Below are 22,167 nucleotides of genomic sequence, written 5' to 3'. Positions count from 1 at the left end.
CACTTGGCCATTGTGTGGGGCTAGCCAGCCCCACCACTAGGCCGCCCAGCCTCCTGTTTCCCCTGCTATAAATCCTAGCCCCAAACTTGCTGCTCTCGGCCATCACACAACACAATCCTAGCTCTTGAGTTCGAATATCCAGAAGAAAAATGCGTAGTTGAATTTCCTTTGGTAGAAGTAGTGTTGGAAAAAGAAAGAGTGAGAGGAAGTTTGAGTTTGAAAGTAGTGTTAAAATCTTGAGAAAGAGAGGAAGAGGTGCTGCTGAAATTTAAACAAGAAAAATAGAATTTAAGAGTGGTAGCGTTGTCCAAATCAAGAGAGGAAATTAAAAAGAATTAGGGTGGAAGACATGCCAGAATCTTGATTAGAATATTCACTAGACAATCTCGGACAACTAACCTCTGGACGACTGACTTTTGGAACGGCTAACCACTAACATTTTTATTTTTCTAATCCTGTTCCACGAGTTGTGTTGTTTTTGTCTATTTTGCAGGAAACTAAGCAAGATCTTCGTCCCGAGCAAACTCAAGCGGGCGATATCGTTCCATTCAATAAGAAGTTCTTCGTCCTGAGCAAGCACCGACATGGAGGTTGATCCTCTGTCTCCCGCTATTGGAGCACCGTCCCGATCAGCCCCCGTGGAGAGGAACGTTCTTCTACAAGAAAAGCAGCTCAAGCTCCGGGATGATAGGGAGACGAACATCTACAAGAAGCCGAAGCCACGAGATTTCATCCTCACGCCTGCCTTCGATCTAGCCCTACTTCAGTTCACATGTATGGACTCTAAATTTGAACTTATTTTCGAGGCCATATGATGGGAGGATACATGGGAAATAGATGAGTCAGGGTGCAAGGTTTTGACTATTGAATTTTTATGCACTTTATACACCACCGACTCAGAAGTCTCATTTAGGTTCTTTGGGAAAGAATTTTCTTTTCCCTGAAAGAACTTTAGTGAGCTTCTAGGATTTCCTACTCAGTGCACAATTGATGTAGACTCAACTATACAAGATTTTGATAGGACGAAGTTTTGAAGGGAGATATCGAAAGAAATTGTTTGCTACCGCCCTCGCACCAATGACATTCACCACCCTACTTTGTGGTTCATGCACAAATGGCTAGACTTTTCTCTTTTTCCTAGAAATAACTTCCGCATAGTTAGAAATGATGAACTAAAGTTATTATATGCCATGGTTAAAACAAACAAGGTCTCATCTGTAAAATTCATGATGGCACGATGGGTAGAAATTCCTGGACTAAAGGGAGATGTTGGGTGCACTTCTTTGGTCACCCGCATAGCTAGAAATTTGGGTTTACTAGCAAACGCTTCTATTACATACATTGACAGTCCACGATGGATTATTGATTATGGCTATTTTAATCATGCACACATGTTAAAAAAGGGCAGGGATGGGAAAATAGTCATGATGTATATAGACTACATAAATGAATTTCTGTTACTAGACCGGAACCTCGATCTGTATGTGGTAGATTCATTTGTCTTTGATTTGCAGAAAATAGAGCAAGCACCTCGCAGGAGTGCCTCTGCAAGGATCACTCGCAACTCGTAGCCTTCCCAGCTTCACCGGCTACACATAATTTGATCAAGCAGGACCTTCCCAGATTCACCTTCCTTAGCATGCAGGTTGGGACCAGCCGGGATCTTCCCGTATGCATCAACCGAGCATGCTGGGTGGGAGTAGCCTTCTCCGCATCATTCAGAGAGTTCCTGGCAACAGGGCCCAAGTGGGCAATGGTAGGACAACAATTTTGACTATTACCAGCAGCAGTCTTACGAGGAGGTCTCTAGTGGCCACCAGGAAGGACGCATGTCCTTCTCTACCCGTGGCTACCACGACCATCCCACAGGTTACCATGAGCGGCAGATGGAGTACGCTAGTTTCCACACCAGGCTCACCACCATCGAGGAGAACCAGCAGGAGATCTGGAACACTCTTCACCAACATTCCTAGTGGTAAGAAGAAGCAGGACAACGCCTCGTTGCGATCCAGCAACAACAGCAACAGGAGAATAACAACTGGAACTACTTGGTTAGCCATCTCCACATTAACCACCCGTCTCGATGAAGAACCATACCAACTCCTAGCTTGGGGGAGGAGCCCCCATTTACCTAAGACAAGTTTTCTTTCTAGTATTTTATTATTTTCTTTAGTTTATTTAATTTTCGAATTTTTATTAGTTAAAAAATGGTAAACTAAGAAAATAAAATAAAAAATGCCTTTGTCTTATATATATATATATATTACTATGGTATGATCTAAAAAATGATGAAAACCAAATAAAACAAGTGTGTATATAGTTTGCTTAAGGTGTGCGTTAGTTTGTTTTTAAGAGTCAATAAATAAATAAAACTTGAAGATGATCTCACATGATGGAAATGATGAATAGTTGCTCTGATGTAATTTCTTTTAAGTACCTAGTTTTCAGTCTTGAATTCTCCCGAGTTTTGGATGAGATTGATTTAACATGAGAATTTGCTTTAAACTTGAAACTCTGGGTAGCATATGCTTGATCTAAGTCTAGGTAATTGACAGATATGATATGAGAAGGTCTAAGCTACTATTTATCTTATTTCAAGTGATACTAAATTCTAGAGATTTCTTTTGGAAAACATAAAAAATTCCACACGATGAGATCATGTATGATAAAGTATGAATTCCTACCAGAGCCAAATATGTTTATATTTAGGCTAGGAAAACTTCCACTTATATGCTACTTGTCTTGTATTGAGTTTAGTCAAGCTTTGTTGATGCCTTAGAGAGGTTTGTCATACTCTTAAAATCAAGATCACGTACACACCACCCGCATATGTACTACTCCTAAACCGAGGGAAGACGCAAAAACATGCTTTTCATCTAGATTCATCCAAAAATGTTTTTCTCCTACACTGGAAGAAAACACCAAAAATATTCTTCATAGGTTTCCATTAAATAAATGCTCCAAGTTCTTGTTACTATCTCTCCAACAATTGTTATGCAGAGAGAAGCACGTGGCTATGCAAAAGTTATTCATAAAAAAAAGAAGAGTTGAGAAAAAAATGGACAAGTGTCCGAATTATCAAAACAATGGGTACTTAGATGCCTGCCTGAAAAAAGAGAGATGAATAAGATAGCCCATATTTTCTTACAAATATTTCCAAGTTTGAAAAGAGAGATATGTTTTCAAAGAGCATAGTAGAATTAGGTCAACTACCAAATATATTCACCATATTCAATACACATACATATCTTAATTTGATTGTATGACTTAACTTTCTTCGGATCCGACAGTGTTCAAGGGTGGGTCCCTGCCGCTGTGCTGCGGGGGCCATCTCTGCAACATGTTGTGCATACAGAAGTCATCGCTATCCTTCGTGGCTCCCTCTTGGTGACAAGGGCCCCACCTGTGCATCGTGGATGCCATGCAAGAGTTGCTGGTGCCCTTGTCCACTCAGAAACGGAGACACATATCTGCCACGTTTTTAATTTAGGTGGTGTTTAAATCCAGGGGTTAAAGTTTATAGATGTCACATCGGGTGTTACATATAGGTGTCATATGGGAGTGTTCGGATAGTAATAATAAACATAAATTAATAAGTCATCAGAAATCCGCAAGACGAATTTATTAAGCCTAATTAATCCATCATTAGCACATGTTACTGTTGATTCACTGTAGCACAACATTGTCCAATTATGGACTAATTAGACTAAAAATTTCGTCTCGCAAAGTAGTCACAATCTGTGCAATAAGTTATTTTTAGTCTATATTTAATACTCCATACATGTGTCCAAACATACGATATGATAGGAACTAAACTTTAGGAGGAGAAACTAAACAAAGCCTACTAGCTCTCGGTTCACTTATAGTTAGCAGGCAGATGGCGCTTTCAGAGCGAGTTTGTGTTTTTCTTTGTCCTGCTTATCTGATTCTCTGCAGACATGGAGGTGGTAAAGCAATTATTGGTGTTCGGATTTTCGTTGAACTAGGTCCTCAAATTTGGCATTGGTGGCTATGGAACCATTTTCTTGAGTCCGGTGAAGCCCCCATCCTATCTATGGCTCGAGACTACTTATCCTCGAAGACACAGGCCGATCAGACAGTCGAGGGGAACACCGACTTTGCTATCGGAGTGCGAGAACGAGGACCCTTGATGTTTCTATCGTGGCCACTTCTCGTGGGCCTTTTGGCTCCGACGTGCCTCGCGCCCCGATGGAAGCATCACCTACATGTCTATAGAAGCAATTCGGCAGTAGCTTTTACTTAACTCTGCTCTATAATCTAGAAATTCTTTTCCCACACTGATGTATTGTGCTTTAACGTTATATATTAAAAGTTGTTGTAAAAAAAAACTGCACACGTATCTCAACCGCAGCGTGGCTCCAGGAGATCGAGCTACAGCCAGAGCTACAGTCCTAAGGAGAGATCGATGCGTAGCAGCGGCTGCTCGGTGCAGGCAGTGAGCCTGGCGCTGCGCTGGGGACACGCGCAAGTCACGACGCTGCATGTCGCTAGCGCTGTGCTCTCGGATGTCGGGGGACTCCTCGGCGCCGCCTGCCTCCGGTCGTGGGCGAGCTCCCACCCGCTCCAGTGCAAGGCGCTGGAACTGTGCTTCAACGTCGCGCTCAACATCCTCGCGACGGTGGGGGGCTGGCCCGGCCAGCCATATTCAGTTACACGCTGACCACGAGGGGCATCGCGCGCCGCGGCGCCGGTGCTGTCTAACGCCCTCGCCGCCGTATTCAAGCGCGCGCAGGCGAACCGGCGCCGCCGGGGTGGTTCGGCCTCCGCCGCAGAGGGCCGGCACGTTGCCACCTCAATCATCGTCGACCCCACCGTCAGCCACGTCATGCGCGAGGCTGGCTTCTCGAGCGCTGATGAGGTCCAGGCCAACGTCGTAGGCCAGCTTCTCGAGCGCTGATGAGGTCCAGGCCAACGTCGTCGAGAAGGCCATCTCGTCAAACACGGCAAGCGGTAGCACCGCTTCCCCGAATACACATTGCCCCAAGGAGTCCCAAGCCAAGGGCGAGCGCGTGCTCGACTACATGGCAAGTGGGACGAACCGGTGCGTGGGTCGCTGCTGCGGAGGCGGTGACCAAGGCGGAGATGGACAAAGTGAGCAAGGGGGAGCTGCGGAGCCATCACGAGCGCCTCAAGAACGCCCAGTTCGTGCCCTTCTCGGCTGCATCATTCCAGCGCACTACAGCATGGCTCTTTATACAAGGCATTTAAAAATGCCTTTAAAAGGGGTCAAAATGCCTTCAAAGGTCTTTTTAGGCATACTTAATAAAGCTTGCTATAAGCTGGACTCTAAAGGTCTTTTGTGGCACTTTTTGAACGCCTTTCAATATCAATATATAAAGGCATTTTCTAACTGCCTATAATACTTTTTAAAGGCATTCTGTACATGCTTTAAAACATTGATTGAGGCTATTATTAAAAATGCCTCCAAAACCAACTCATACATGGAGAAATTTGCTGGTAATGAATATCAAAACAGCACAATCCATCTTGAAATGAACCAATGAAAGCATACGTTACAGCACAATCCAAACATTTCCATTTAAATCTTTCAGGCATACATAATTATATTAGTAACCAAACACAATCAATGAGGTACAAAAATAATCAAATATCTATCTGCAAATGATGTTCCTAAGTTGTTATGTTTAGGTCCTCAATCCTGAATGACGCAAGCTTCTTGCTCCCTTTATAAGAGTGTCTACCTGGGATGATGAGTTGCTGTGTTTTTTCTTTACACACCTTCCACCTGCTAACTGACCTAGGCCAGTCCTCCTTCCACTCCTCTCCTATGGGAACAATGTTGAGAATAAAGGTCAATAACAAAATGGTTCTGCAATCAAGAAATACCAGTTGGTCTAAAACAACTGCATTACTTCTTGATCCAGTGGTGTGTCTTCGATTGAGTTGCAGTGCTCTAATGGACATGTTCTTCTCAGATTCAAGCTGAATAAATTAAGTTCAGGAACAAAATTTAAATAGCAATAAGCCTACGAAGCTTTAATAGAGCAAAACAAGCAGCAATCAATTTTAGAAATAATTAAGCTTTAGTAGATTTACCTAAGATGCAACGATGAAAATTCAGCAATTCATAAAACTACCACTAAATCACAAGTGTTCCTGAAAATTACAATTATATTAGTCAAGAAACTCAGTCAAATGAATATTATCAACTGTCGGATTACCATAAAACTACCACTAAATCATAACGGGTAACTGAACCGTGGGTGTAGCATGGCGCGTGCCGGGGGAGGAGGTTGAGGCCAGCGCCGGCGACCTATGCGCGTTCGTGCGCGAGTGCTGCGTCACCGGCAAAACCGTGGTGCTCGTGCTCGAGGACCTCGGGTACGCAGCCAAGGCCTGGACCGCCGCGTCGTGGAAGAGAAGTGACCACCGCGCGCATTGTCGTCTCGACTACTACTGCCCCGTCGAGCACGCGGTCGTGGAGTTGAGTAGCCTCGTGCGCGGCAAGGACATGTTCTGTTGGCTGATGCTGGGGTTCGGAGCCTACGCGTCCTACTATACGAGCTGCAGGTCCGGCCAACCTTCCCTGGAGACCGTCTTGGAACTACACCTACACCCCATCGTCGTGCCGGACGGCAGCCTCGCGTTGAGCCACGGCGGCGACAGGTACACGACAAGCTTGATCTTTCATCAGCTGTACAACTTTATTTATTTATTTCCGGTTAGTCGTCATAATTCATCAACGTGTGTGTTCTTGATTTGTTCTTTTCAGTGACATTACACACTGCGGCAGCGCCGGCAGGGTCGTGGCGACGGCGGCGAGCATCCCCTCGTGGATTCGCCGTTGCCAAGGTCCAGTCCTCACTGGATCGGAGCTCACACGTACTGAGCTTCTCCTCTCCGGCCTCTTGCTCCCACTATGGTTTCATCCGTTACGACACCAAAAAGGGCTGTGAGCCCTGGCATGATCTCATGGACGACCAGCGGCAACCGTTGCTGAACCGCCGGCAAGATGGTCCAATGGCCGAGTCATACGATCAGCTGTCGCTCGCAAACCCTAATTCAGGATACTCTAACTCGCTGTCTAAATCTAACCTACTGGATTTGGATGGCGCGACGGTTCGCCGCCGGCCAAAGTTCACCGAGCTCACCACGGAGAATCTCAAGATCCTGTGCAGCACAGTCGAGACGCGCATCCCGTGCCACAGAGATATAGCTCTGGGCATCGCCAGCGCCGTGCTCCAGCGCCGCTCCGGCGTGATGACGAGGACGACACGGCCGACCTCGGCCACGTGGTTCCTCTTCCAGGGGAGTGACAACGACGGCAAGATGGCGATGGCTCGGGAGCTCGCCAGACTTGTCTTTGGCTCCTACGCCGAGTTCACCTGCATCGCCGCAGCAGCATCAAAGCTCACCCCGGATCACGCCGGTTCCAGCACCGGCCGGTCACTACAGCCTCAAGAGAGGCAGAGGTCGCCGCCGGGCAACGAGCATGGCGGCTGCATCACTAGTACAGAACCGAGCTTTACTCCCGGTGGGGAACCCCCTCTAGTCCCGGTTCCCCACCCGGGAGCAAGCATCCGGGACTAAAGGGGGGGTCCTTTAGTCCCGGGTCAGGAACCGGGACTAAAGGAGGACCTTTAGTCCCGGTGGGTAACACCAACCGGGACTAAAGGTGCCTCCTGACATGCCACGATGGCCGGCACCTTTAGTCCCGGTTGGTAATACGAACCGGGACTAAAGGTTTTTTTCTTTTTTCTTTTCTTTTCATTTTTTTGTTTTCTTTTCAAAATAGGTTTTCGAAGTCGTATTGTACGCTGCTAATTATACATTTATACGCGCATATAGTATGTTTCGGTTCAAGCACAATGAACGTATTAAATCACACAATTCAATCATAGAAATATATATATATATATATATATATATATATATATATATATATATATATATATGCATGCATGCATCATATATATATTTACATGCATGCATGCATATGTGTATTTTACATTATATTATTTCATGTGCATATATTACAAAAGATTGCATTATAGTTGTTGTGACATAACAAGTTTCTTCTCATCCTCTAGCTTGGCTTCAATGGCAGTGTTGGGTCGAAGTAGAACTCGTCCTTGGAATCGATGACCTGCTCATTAAAAAATCCGGCTATAGACTCTTGAATTGCTTTGATTTGGTCTTGCCGTATGACCTTTTCCTCCAACCATCGAGTCTACAGGTTTGAATTAAAGGAAAATAAATTAATATATGTACATATATATATATAAAGACATAGTAACACAATCAATAATAATAATTAAATGAATATATAGTGTATTTTTAACGTACTTTGAGTCTCTCTGTAGGAGTTCTTTGGGAGACCACCTTGATAAACTTGCAAACATAGTAACCACAGTAGTTGTTCCCCTGTTCCTGCCTCAGACACCACTTTACGAGAAAAAGATTTGTCATCCAATCTGGTGATCCGGTGAAAGCTATATGTTTAATTAATAAAGATGATGCGATTCAGGGGACTTACTTTCAATGGGATTACATTCAGTGGCGCTTTGCATTTTTCCATGTGTTGCTTCTCAATAAAGGTTTTCCAAACACTGCCCAATAAAAAATTTGCCACGTCATCAGATATAGTTAATCATCATGTTTGTGTGTATATATAGTTGCTAGAGATCTCGAAATTACCTCTGGATAATATCTATCATATCTTGGTAGTCTTGTTGTGGTTTTCTCATCGAGTCATAGATTATCAAGTGACTTTTCACCAGATCGATGTCCATCAATATCCAGTGATTGCTGCATGTGTTTATAGGATATAACGCATAACACTCATTAATTAACTAGAATCAACATATGAGCCATTAAGGCTATGATCGACATGATTAACACTCACTTGAAGTTATAGGGAAAGAGTATATCCTTCTTGTGGCGTTGGTTCACTAAGAAGTTCATGAGGTTACTCTCTGACTCAGACTTCCAATTAGTCATTGGAGTAATTGGGTCTTTGAATACTATATGGGGATCAACAAAACCAATTTCATTGCAGCCTTCCTTTCTGAGCTCTGTCATTGTAAATCTGCATATATATAGTACTTGTTAGGATAATTTATATGCATATACACACATATGATGAGTTTAATAATAGATCGAAAGAATTATTACTTACAGGCAATAGCAGCTAATGATAACTTTGTCCAGAGAGGTCAGGTGGCATAGTTGATGAAATTCTGCAAAGTCAACATACATAACATCATCGCCACGGAACCAATGTTCGTCTCTAATTCTGACACCAACGCAGAAGTCTCCACTGGTAGACGCCTGCATGTACCACTTGTTTAGCAGGTACATTTGCGTCCCCAGATCAGATAAGGCTTGAGGGTTGTATAGACTCTGGCCTAGTACAAATTTTTTCTTCCAAATATCAACCTCCGCCGCACTCTCAATGTTTCCATCACCAAACATCTGGTAAAGGTCGAGACCAGTCTCATCAAGAAATTCACCAAGGTGATCCAAATCGACATCCGGAGGTATGTTTGCCTGATGCATTAATCCTAAATTCGAACCATATTCATTACCAACAACTAGCGGGGGGATTGATTGGTGCGCTTGTTGTCCGAGTTGGGCAACTCCTTTCCCTGCCCGCTTCTTTTTCTGTGCCGCCTCAATTGACTTGGTGAGAGTGCGGTCATAGTCTGATAACGTTGATTTGGACGGCTTACGAGATTCCCGCTGTTGATGCTGGTAAGAAATCACCTTTTTTCTTAAAATATCCGGAGCTACGAAGAAGTACGGTTTCTCTGGGTTTCTCCTTGCTTCTTGATTCATTTTAAGTTTGTCATAGAATCTAGACATGTCTTTTTTATATGCATCAGTTCCTTCTTCCTTCTCTTCAGATATTATTTTGGGAATAACCCTTGGTTTCACGGTGGCTTTCTTTGCAGGCGGGGACTGGTTCTTCGTTTGAGGGGCTGGCCTCTTGCTAGGCTTCTTGGTAGGTGGGGGCGGGGGAGGCGTTGGAGACCTCCTTGGAGGTGTTGGCAGCGGCGTTGGAGACCTCCTTGGAGGTGTTGGCAGCGGCGTTGGAGACCTCCTTGGAGGTGGCGGCTGCGGCGTTGGAGACCTCCTTGGAGAGGGTGTGGATGCAGCCTCGTCTTCCAACACAATGTCATCGTACAGAGCACTATGATGATCTGGCGATTGAACAATTGGATTTAGATTGGGGGAGGATCTGCTACAAAAAAAGGAATGACATATTATTATGAGCAGATTGTTAATTATTTAAGCCAATACAAATTAATGATGTAGTGTTTTCATCCGCACATACCTATGGTGAGGTAGTTCAGGAGGAGGTGGAGCCGACATCCCTGGAATGATGATGTAGCGCTTGCGCCATAGAATGAATGTCTTCTCCGCTTCTCCTAGAGTCTTCTCGCCATCACCTCCAGGAATGTCAAGAGGCAAATCACTAAAACCTTTTTCAGCTTTATCTACCGAGATGGTGGCATATCCTTCTTGGATTATATTCCCATGAATCCTTGGTGTCTTGGTTCGGTCGATAGGATTAACAAGACCGATAGCCACCTTGATTGTGGAATTCTCCTTCGGAATGTGTAGCTCACACGTTGTACAAGGTTCAGTGACGTCATCCACAGGGAAGCGCAGTCCTGTGTCCCCTTGATTTGGTATCTCCGTGGAAGCGCAGCTGCTTTTCAACTGAACAGATTGGCTAATGTTGATTCCTGGCTCTGATGCCTGCTTGCTTGCACTCACTGCTATTTGCACTTGCCTTTTGATTTCCTCCTGCATTCTCGCTTCAAGGTTTTTTTCCCGCTCCTGTGCTTCACGCACCGCTTCCTCCAACCTCTGGAGCCGGTGTGCCTCTTCTTCCTTCTTTCTCTGGCGACTTCTGTAGGAAGGTCTGTCCTGAGGGAATCCATGCTCCCACGAGACACTTCCTTTGCCTCTAGTTCGGCCACCATGTTCAATAGTCCCGATGGCGTATGTCAGCTCATCCTTCTCTCTGTTGGGCCTGAACGCACCACTAGCAGTAGCTCTCTGAGCATAAAACAATCTTTCTGCTGCTTCTTGCAGTCTTGCGCCATAAACGCACTTCCCTGTCTCCTGGTCTAGTGTTCCCCCATGAGCGAAAAACCAATTCTTTGCACGTTCTCCCCACTCGAGTGATTCTGGTCTGATACCCTTGGCAAGAAGGTCTGCTTCCATTTTGTTCCACTTCTTAATGGCAGTCGGGTAGCCACCTGATCCCAAGGTCTGATAAAACAAATGACGTATATATACGTGTCGGCGCGGTGGCCGGTGTGCTGACGACGATGACGTGAGGCGGGCCGGCGTGCTGACGACGACGACGACGACGTGAGGCGGGCCGGGGCGGTGTCGGTGCGTGATGTTGTGATCCTATGTACCATGTGATCAACCATGTAGTCATTCATCATATGATAAAATTCTATGTTAATAATATAAGTATAAGTCATTATGAAATGTAAGTATATGTGTCTTATTGCTCATATAACCATTACTATTTCCGAAATGATAAGAATTTATTTTCTTCTTTTACAGGCGATCTCTGATGCTATGATATAAAGTTTGAAGATAGTCTTCCCGGAAAAAATATGTAATGCTCATATTACTTTAGCAACATTAATATATTATATCTGTATATTCAAAGTTCACAAATGAAGAAACATGTGATATTTTTGATAAACTAAAAAACGCTTAGTTTACAAACTGGGTATCAAAATTGAGTTCCTATTTGACCATTATATATCCTACAACAAATCCTTCAAAAAAAAAGACCCTACATGAATATATTTGGATAAAATTTCGTTAACAAACATTGATCTATGAAGATAGAAAAAATTCTTCTATTAATGTAGCGTTGTTTCCGAATAATATATAGCGTGTTTATTAACAAACATATCTTAACAGCAAGCGGATGGTTCGTAGCGTTGTTTCCGAATAATATATAGCGTGTTTATTATACAAGCCATGGATTTATATCGATCCAATTAATTTCTAAAGTAATTTTATTGGTGATCCTTAATTATACTTGTCATTTAGAGTTCCAAATATTCAAAACTTGCCTTAAGATATGTTTTTATTTAAAATCATTTAGAGTTCCAAATATCGGCAGTGTACCTACTGGAGGGCCTCGGGCCGGCGCGGTGGGGCAACGCGCGGTGGAGGGCGTGTCGGGCGCGGAGGAGGGCGCGGTGGAGGGCCACGGGCAAGCGCGGAGGAGGGGCACGGGCGCGCGCGGTGGAGGCCGCACGAGGAAGAAGACGGCGACGCCGGTGTCACGGAAGGCGAACAGACGCGGCGCGAGGAAGAAGAGGGCGGCGGTGTTCGACGAGGAAGAAGACGAGCGGATCGATCTGCCAGGCGCTGGAGGTTATATAGCAGAGGAGAATTACTCCCGGTGCCATCCACCAACCGGGAGTAAAAACCCTTTACTCCCGGTGCGTGTTACCAACCGGGAGTAAAGGTACCTTTACTCCCGGTGCGTGTTACCAACCGGGAGTAAAGGTATACCTTTACTCCCGGTTGGTAACACGCACCGGGAGTAAAGGATTTTTTTTGGCGGGCCGCGAAACTGCAGCCCACCTTTACTCCCGGGTGGGCTTCCCACCCGGGAGTAAAGGTGGCCTGCAGTTTCGTTTCCCGCCTGTTTTAAGCAATAGTCTTGTTACATACAATAGAAATGCAATAGTTTTTATTAAATACATAGTAAATTAAATAAAAGGCATAAAATTATTTTGTTAAAAATATGAATTTTATTTTTGTTTATTGCACATAGGAAAAATCGATAACCTAACTTTTTTTATTTTTTGTTAGAATTATAAAACATAATGTAACTAATATTTATTATTTCGTTAATGCAAAAATGTAGTGTTTAATTAAAATTATTAAAATTATTGGTTTTGGACAGGAAATTTGTTTTCATATCATTTTAACGTTAATATTTTAATTTTTCATCACTCAGTATCCTAATAATTTACCTTTTTGAGAGAGAAATCCCACCAAATCAAACATTGATTTAATTTAAAACATGACATAATAAACATCTGAATTCACAATTATTACATAATATCTCAAACACACACTATATTAAATCACTATATCATCAAGTGGGCACAGCAGTGAACTTCTTCTTTATGTATGTCCCTTGGTTATGATCGCTTCGTAACCATGGAGTGTCCTCATCATTTACCAAGATGCTAGGGTCTTTGTTCACTTTGAAGGGCGGAATTCGGTCATCCTTTTCATATTCTTCTGACATGTCCGACTTGTCCTCAATTCCCACGATGACTCTTTTCCCTGAAAGAACTATGTGGCGCTTTGGCTCTTTGGTTGAGTCATTATCATTTTTCCCTCTTTTTGGTTTGGTAGACATATCATTGACATAGAACACCTGATTCACATCCTTGGCAAGGACGAATGGTTCGTCTTTGTACCCAATATTACTAAGGTCTACTGTTGTCATTCCATACTCGTTGTCTACTGTTACTCCGCCTCCGGTCACCTTGACCCATTGGCACTTGAACAATGGGATCTTCAAAGTAGGTGCATATTCTAGTTCCCATATTTCATCTATGCGTCCATAATATGTCTGCTTATTCCCATTCGGGTCTGTGGCATCTATGCGGACACCACTGTTTTGGTTGGTACTCCTTTTATCTTGGGCTACTGTGTAGAATATGTTCCCATTTATCTCGTACCCTTTGTATGTGACGATATGCCATGATGGTTGCATAGCCAATAAATACAGTTGCTCATGGATGCTCTCATCACCTTGACATTTTTTTCGCAACCAACCGCCGAAAGTTTCCATGTGCTTATGCGTAATCCAAGCTTCAGTCTTCCCAGGAAACTCGGATCGTAAGAGATCCTTGTGTGTCTCAATATACGGATCTACCAAAGAGGAGTTCTGTAGAACTGTGTAGTGCGCTTTATTGAAATAATCATCATCCGTACCAATATATGTTTTCCTCCCTAGTGTCCCCTTTCCGCTTAGTCTCCCCTCATGTCTCGATTCAGGAACACCAATCGAGTCAAGGTCGGGAATAAAGTCAACACAGAACTCAATGACCTCTTCTGTTCCATAGCCCTTGGCGATGCTTCCTTCTGGGCGAGCACGGTTGTGAACATATTTCTTTAGGACTCCCATGAATCTCTCTAAGGGGAACATGTTGTGTAGGAACACAGGACCGAGAGTGAAAATCTCCTTGACTAGGTGAACTAGGAGGTGTGTCATAATATCAAAGAAGGAAGGAGGGAACACTAACTCAAAGCTGACGAGACATTGAACCACATCATTCTGTAGTTTAGCTAGATCAGTTGGATCAATTGCCTTCTGAGAAATTGCATTGAGGAATGCACATAGCTTTACGGTGGCTAGACGTACATTTGGAGGTAGAATTCCTCTTAATGCAACTGGAAGTAATTGCGTCATGAGAACGTGACAGTCATGGGACTTTAAGTTACAGAATTTCTTCTCTGGCACATTTATAATACCCTTTATATTCGAGGAGAATCCAGATGGTACCTTGATGTTGTTTAAGCATTCAAACATGATTTCCTTCTCCTCTTTGCTTAGAGTGTAGCTAGCAGGACGTATGTAATGGCGTCCATCATCTGTCTTCTCTGGATGTAGGTTGTCTCTTTCTCTCAAACAACGCAGGTCCTGTCGTGCTTCAAATGTGTCCTTAGGCTTTCCATACACACCCATAAAGCCTAGCAGGTTCACACAAAGATTCTTCGTCAGGTGCATCACGTCGATCGAGCTACGGACCTCCAGGACTTGCCAATAGGGTAGGTCCCAAAATATGGACTTTTTCTTCCACATGGGTGCGTGACCGGTAGCGTCTTTCGGAATAGGTTGGCTTCCATGTCCTTTTCCAAAGACGACTTTCACATCATTGACCATATCGAGTACATCCTCACCGGTTCGGTTGCGAGGCTTGGTCAGGTGGTCTGATTTCCCTTTAAAATGCTTACCTTTCTTTCTTACGGGGTGATTTGCAGGAAGAAATCGACGATGGCCAAGGTACACGACCTTTCGACATTTTTTCAAGAATACACCTCTAATATCACCGAAGCAGTGTGTGCATGCATTATATCCCTTGTTTGACTGTCCTGAAAGATTACTTAGAGCAGGCCAATCATTGATTGTTACGAACAACAATGCTCGCAGATCAAAGTGTTCCTGTTTGTACTCATCCCACACACGTACACCTTCTTTATTCCACAAAATGAGAAGTTCATCAATAAGTGGTCTCAGGTACACATCGATGTCATTACCAGGTTGCTTCGGGCCTTGGATGAGCACAGGCATCATAATGAACTTCCGCTTCATGCATAACCAAGGAGGAATGTTGTAGATACTTAGAGTAACAGGCCAAGTGCTATGACTACTGTTCTGCTCTCCAAAAGGATTGATACCATCTGTACTTAAAGCAAACCTTAAGTTTCTTGCGTCATTTGCAAACTCCGGGAATTCTCTGTCGATTGCTCTCCACTGGGACCCATCAGCAGGGTGTCTCAACATATTGTCTACCTTACGGTCTTCTTTGTGCCATCGTAACAATTTTGCATGTTCTTTGTTTCTGAACAGACGTTTCAAGCGTGGTATTATAGGAGCATACCACATAACCTTGGCAGGGATTTTCTTACGTGGACGTTCGCCCTCAACATCACCAGGGTCATCTCGCCTGATCTTATACCGCGACGCATGGCATACCGGGCATGCATCCAATTTCTCGTACTCTTTGCCACGGTATAGGATGCAGTCATTAGGACATGCATGTATCTTCTCTATTTCTAGCCCCATAGGACAGACAACTTGTTTTGCTTCGTAGGTAGTGGCGGGCAATTCATTGTACTTCGGAAGCATCTTCTTTTGGATTTTTAGTAACTCTCCAAATCCCTTGTCAGATACACCATTCTTTGCCTTCCATTGCAGCAATTCTAGTGTGGTTCCCAACTTTTTCTGCCCTGCATCACAAGTTGGGTACAACAATTTCTTGTGATCTTCTAGCATCCGCTCGAACTTGATCTTCTCCTTTTCACTTTCACATTCTCTTTGTGCATCACGAATGACCTGACAAAGATCATCAGCCAGCTCATCTTCTGCGACTACCTCTTCTTCAGCTTCTCCCATTGCAGTATCATTGAAGCACGCACCATCAGGAATAATATCATTGTCGTCCCATTGTTCTTCTTCATCTTCTTCCATTACAACACCGGTTTCTCCGTGCTTTGTCCAACAAATATAGTTTGGCATGAAACCCGACTTGAACAAGTGTGAATGAAGAGTCCTTGAGCAAGGATATTCCACCGTATTCTTACATATGGCACATGGGCAGCACATGAAACCGTCGCGTTTGTTTGTCTCGGCTGCACGTAATAAAGAATGCACGCCGTCAATGAACTCTTGTGAGCGGCGATCAGCATTATACATCCAATGACGGCTCATCTGCATTACATGACATAAATATCATATTAAAACCTAGATCATAATTAATTATTTATACAACATGCGTGCCACCACAAAAGATACAAATTTATGAAAGCATCGCTACAATGTAGACAATCCCAACTACCACTAAAAGAACTAAAGCTAAAATACATTTCAGGAGCACAAGGATTTCGCGACCAATCTCAACTAAAACAGACAGATCCCCCGATTGTGCAACATCTTTGGGCTTCTTCGGCTGGATCACTACCTCATTAGCCGCCGTATCTGCCTGTTGTGCAAGATATTTTTGCACGAGTTCAACATACTCTTCCTCCCAGTAGAAGCCTGAACATCGTCCACTGCCATCCCACTGAAATTAAAACAAAAAATTAGAACTTTAATCACAACCATCATGAAAATAGGTATAAACTAACCATAATCATTAAATACGATAAAATAACTCACATTGCGATCCGGACACTTGTAGAAGATACGATCCTTGTTGGGACCCTCCTTCTTCACTCGGTACTCCATCACAATCTTCATCTCATCACGACACTTGCCGCATGGAATGAGAGGAAGGCCCGGCCTAAGTCGCTTTGGAAACCCATGAGAGGCCGAGGACCCGGAAGCAGTTGCCATCTACTCTCTATACTCATTTTTTAATACACTATAAATTTCTTCTTTTATAAACAAATAAAATTAACAAACTATAAAATTATCTAGATCTCTAAACAATGATATTTTTAATGGTCATTGTGTTCTCGTCTTTTACTGCGGCAGGTAAGTAATTCATATGATATTTCCGCAAATTAACAGAAGAATGGGAATGTACACACATAACAGACTACTACGACGATATCGGGACGTGTGAATAAATAACCATCCGTACTAGTTGACCTTGCTTACGTGATCATCTCGGCGAGCATTTCTCCACCGGACAGCACCGTACTTGGTCAAGGAAGAGCTCCGATTCTATGAGGAAGGGAACACGGTCTCCCACGACCGTTGTCGCTCTCCCTCGTAGAATCAAAGCTCCTCCTTGATGTCCGTTACCGCTCGACAGAGAACATGCTTGCCGAGCTGAACACGGTCCGCAAGTTCAACTAATACGGATTTTCTATAATTTTCTAACTATTTTCTAAGTTTTTATTTATATATACTACGTTTAGGTACGGTGATTGACAGACTACTACGACGATATCGGGACATGTGAATAAATAACCATCTGTACTAGTTGACCTTGCTTACGTGATCAGCTTGGCGAGGATTTCTCCACCGGACGGCACCGTACTTGGTCAAGGAAGAGCTCCGATTCTACGAGGAAGGGAACACGGTCTTCCACGACCGTTATCGCTCTCCCTCGTAGAATCAAAGCTCCTCCTTGACGTCCGTTACCGCTCGGCAGAGAACATCCTCGCCGACCTGAACACGGTCCGCAAGTTCAACTAGTAAGGATTTGCTATAATTTTCTAACTATTTTCTAACTTTATATTTATATATACTTTAACCTTCTTTCATGTAAATATGCAAGCTTAAAGTGATTTTGAGCTCAAATTGCTTACAAATGAAAAAAAACCATAATAAAGAACCATAAATATATATAGTGAATAAAATGGCATAAGAAAATGGTAAAAAATGAGAGTATGAGATTGGTAACCTTTACAATTGAAGAATCGACGGAGGAATCGAAGAATGGATGGAGGAACAATGGAGGGAGGGAGGAAGCAAGAACACTACTGCAGTGAGCTTCAAAATGTGCTGAGCTCGGGCTCGGGGAGGAAGGAGGAGACGGCCGATTTATAAAGGGAGAACATTTAGTCCCGGTTGATAGATCCAACCGGGACTAAAGGTAACTTTCCAACCCCGGGCGCAGCCACGGCCCGGGAGTAGACCTTTACTCCCGGTTGGAGCCACCAACCGGGAGTAGAAGTCTACCTTTAGTCCCGGTTGGTGGCTCCAACCGGGACTAAAGGTCCCTGCCACCTCTGTCTGGCGCAGTAGCCGTTGGGCAGGGGCCTTTAGTCCCGGTTGGATCCACCAACCGGGACTAAAGGTATTTCTAGTCCCGGGGGCAAAAAATTCCGGGACTAGAGTCCATTTTGACCGAGGATCAAAGGTCTGTTCTCTACTAGTGCATGCAGATGTTCTACGAGGCGATCCGTGAGAACCCTCACCGTGTCGTGCTGATCGATGGCGTCGAGCACGACTCAAAACTAGAAGCGGCCATCATGAATGCCATGGCGAGCGGAACGGCGGCAAGGGGATGCTATGGTGGTGTGGTCAGCTTGGAGGACTCCATCGTAGTGTGCAGTAGTGAAGTAGTGTTTGAGTCGAGGTCGCCTAGGGCTTCCTCCCCACGGCCTGTTAAGCAAAGGATCATGAGTGACGTCGTCGATGGCAAGGTGGAAGACGATTTTGGCGCAGAGAAAGGACGACAAGTTGTGCCACATTGTTTCAGCTTGGATTCGAATGCCTGCGCCATTGATGTCGAAGGGGAGGAAGGGAGTTCTTCGCATAATGCCGTGGAGATCCTTACTGCTGTGGATGGCGTTTTCTTCTTCAAGACAACGACGACTCTGCCAAACACCGTCTCGATAGCTTTATCAACGAAGTGACGCGTAGGAGGGACTCTCCACTGATTCATGAGCCTCCAATGTAGTCTCCTGCTAAGCCAGTGATGCCGTGGCGGAACAGGCGGTTGGCGGCTTAGCCCCTTTCTCGAGTACCTGCTTCCAAGCGAGATGAGGTGCTGATCATGCAGCGTATGGGTTTCACCAAGGCTCAATCAACTCCATCCGCGTCGGAGCTGGAGGCCTATGACAAGCTCTTTAGCGGCGACCTGACTGCGCCCAAAGCCGAAGCGCTGGACGAGCTTTTCCTGGCTGTTCGGTCCAGGCAGCCGCGAAGACGCAAGGCCACCTCCTAGGTCGCACCGTTGTGTCGGTATTGGTTGTTTCCTTTAACGTAATATCGAATCTAGAGGTCTTTAGCTAGAATGGTCCAGCTACGGCTGTGTTAGGTTGATCTCCTTCGGCGCTTGATAAAAGTGCGTTGTATGTTTGTCTAAACTCTTATACTTAATACAATATATTCGAGAAAAAAAGAAATAATGGATTTATTTGTTTTATTTGCTTCATTATTGGATGAGACAAGAGTGTGGCTGTCTGTGGTAAAAGTTCTGTTTCGCTTGTTGGTTTCCGACAACAAAGAGCTACGACAGCAGTCCAGTAGTACAACCGCTTGTAAGGCCTTCGCCTGACGTTTGGGCAGCGTGATTAACAAAGTTAACTAGGCGTAACTTTGTTGTTTTCTTGTGTAGATAGCCTACTACATACTAGGGTTATCTGCTTGTATTTTCTTCTATATTAATATATAAAGAGTGCGAGTTCGTTAAAAGAAGTTACCTGTTGCTTTTGCTGTATTGTTTATTTCTTGATACATTTCTTTCAGCAAAACATATACATTTTTTTGATAACTAACAAAACTTATATTGGAAGACCATGGATCCTGTATGTTAATGACGAGAAGCAAAACCAAGTTCACGATTTTTATATATGCATGTCAGACTCAAGGACATGACACCATCATATATTTATATTATATATTATGCATTCCTAAAAGAAATGGCATCCTCTAACAGTAGTACCATACAACTACGACTGTGACACTGTCTCAGCCAAAACACTCCGAGTTTTGCTCTTCTTAATTAATTTATCGTAGGCCTCTCGTTCATAAAACTGTACGAACCTTAAAGCAACCAACATAACTTTTTTTTAGAACCAGCTTAATTTCTTAATTAATTCATAATAGGCATCGTTTGGGTCTGGGCCTGCCCGTCCCGCGTGACCCTCGATGTCATCCAAAAACGCTTCTGATCAATTTTCGTCGATGTTCCCTCCGCGACACAACGCGGGTGATAGTCTAAATAGAGTTTCTGAGGCGAAGAACTTCTCAAAGGATTTGGTTTTGCCGAACTCAACATGTGAATGCAGGTAAATTGATTTATGCGGCGGGTTGTACGAGCCATACCCCAGGCTGAGAACGGAGGCGGATCGATTTCAGCGGCTATCCTAGCGCTAACCAGTGCGACTGTGCCAGATTGCCGGTGATGCAACAGCACGTTACTGGTCGAAGCGGCACAAGTGCAGAAACGTTGCGAACTGAGCTTAACTCAGTTGGTTAGATTCTTCGTGGTGGAACCTATCTATCTGGGTTCGAGTCCTCAACTTGGCATGTGTGTTCGTATTTTTCTGGATTTATTTCAGGATTTAACGGCGTTGTGTTTTCAGTGCTAGGCGACGTTCCTGTCGACAACGAGACGTCTGTGATGACTTCATCAATCTCGAGATGTGCCGGCACAATCTTTCCGAGGTACTCATAGGAGTAGGGTTTACATACGTGTGTTCATATGGGTGAGTGCGTGCGTGTTGAACGTCTACGTCTATACTTGTGTAATTCGCAAAAAAGTGTACAAACGTTCTCATTTTGTTTCCGGCATGGAACATGGCTTAGAGAAAAAGACAGCAAATATGGATTGGTACTGTTTTTGGATGAGATCAGGGTGGGAATCGCCTGGGCATGGACGGGCCTAAGCAGGGCCAGGCCCAAACAATTTGATTAATAATTAGGAAACGTTTGGTTAATTACTTAATTGCTTTAGGATTCGTGCAGCTTTTTATAAAAAGGTCTACTAGAGCATAACTCAATCAAATTAGACACGATGAACCACTAGACGACGGTTTCTGGAGATCATGCATGTATGTCGATGTTTTGATAACCGGCTAGTAAATTTATACGTGTGTCGCGCTGCTCTATGAAGACGATGATAGCATCCAAAGACACAAGGAATTATACGGGTTCATGTCGGAGCCCTACGTCCAGTCTCAGAGAAGATCGAGTGAGTGTTCCTCGGTTGAATGCTCTGAAATTCTTACAATGGGGTGTGTAAGAAGAGGGTGAGTGGTAGGAGAAGTGAGGTGAGGGACTGCCCGAATAAAGTCTCGAGAGTACGTCCCCTTGGAAGGGAGGCCTGGCCACCCTTATATAGAGTCTGGGAGCCAGGTTACATACAGAGAGAGAGAGAGAGAGAGGTTCTCCTGATCAGGTGGTTGTGGGCCTAATGGAGGGGGAAACTAGTAAGCTTGGTCTGCAAGGAATGCTGTCTTGTCCTGGCATTAGCGCACGTCCAGGTGTGGTTGTTGTCATGGTCTTGTGCCCATGTCGCGGCATGGCGTGGTGTGATGCTACAGTGCCAGTCGCGATGGCGCTGTTGGCACGGGGGTGGTTCGCCAACTGTCCTGTGCGACGTGAGTTTGTCTTGGCCTTCATCATCATCTCCTGTTCTCCCGGTGGAGTCGTGACGACAATGAGATGGTAGGTAGCCACCCCTGGGTCATCGGTTGCCTTTGCTGGTCGTGGTGCTAGTGGCCTCGATCCCAAGCCACGGGGTCCCTAGTGGCTTTGGCCAGTCTTGGAAGTCAAGGCCGGGGTCATGCGCCCCATCCCGTAGTGTGTAGGGTCGTACGTCTGTCTTGTCTTGGGACAGTGTGTTGTTGTACCGGTCGTCACTGTCTGGCGGTGTTGTCTTGTCTGCGCAGTGTGACGTAGGGATGCCGTCTACCCCGAGGAGGTTGTCCCCTCAGTCCCGTCAGAGTGAGTGGAGCGTGCCTGTCCTTGTCAGGGCTGGCGTACTTGAC

The 22,167-nt window shown here is 44.5% G+C and overlaps 1 pseudogene; it reads left to right on the top strand.

Moving 5' to 3' along the window:
- Positions 1-117: 117 nt before the first annotated feature.
- Positions 118-19,086, top strand: LOC136469840 (protein SMAX1-LIKE 3-like; annotated as a pseudogene).
- Positions 19,087-22,167: the final 3,081 nt, after the last annotated feature.

The sequence above is a fragment of the Miscanthus floridulus genome, chromosome 8, assembly GCF_019320115.1.
Source record: "Miscanthus floridulus cultivar M001 chromosome 8, ASM1932011v1, whole genome shotgun sequence".
In the NCBI taxonomy this organism is placed as follows: Eukaryota; Viridiplantae; Streptophyta; class Magnoliopsida; order Poales; family Poaceae; genus Miscanthus; species Miscanthus floridulus.
This window is presented reverse-complemented; position numbering and strand designations above follow the sequence as displayed.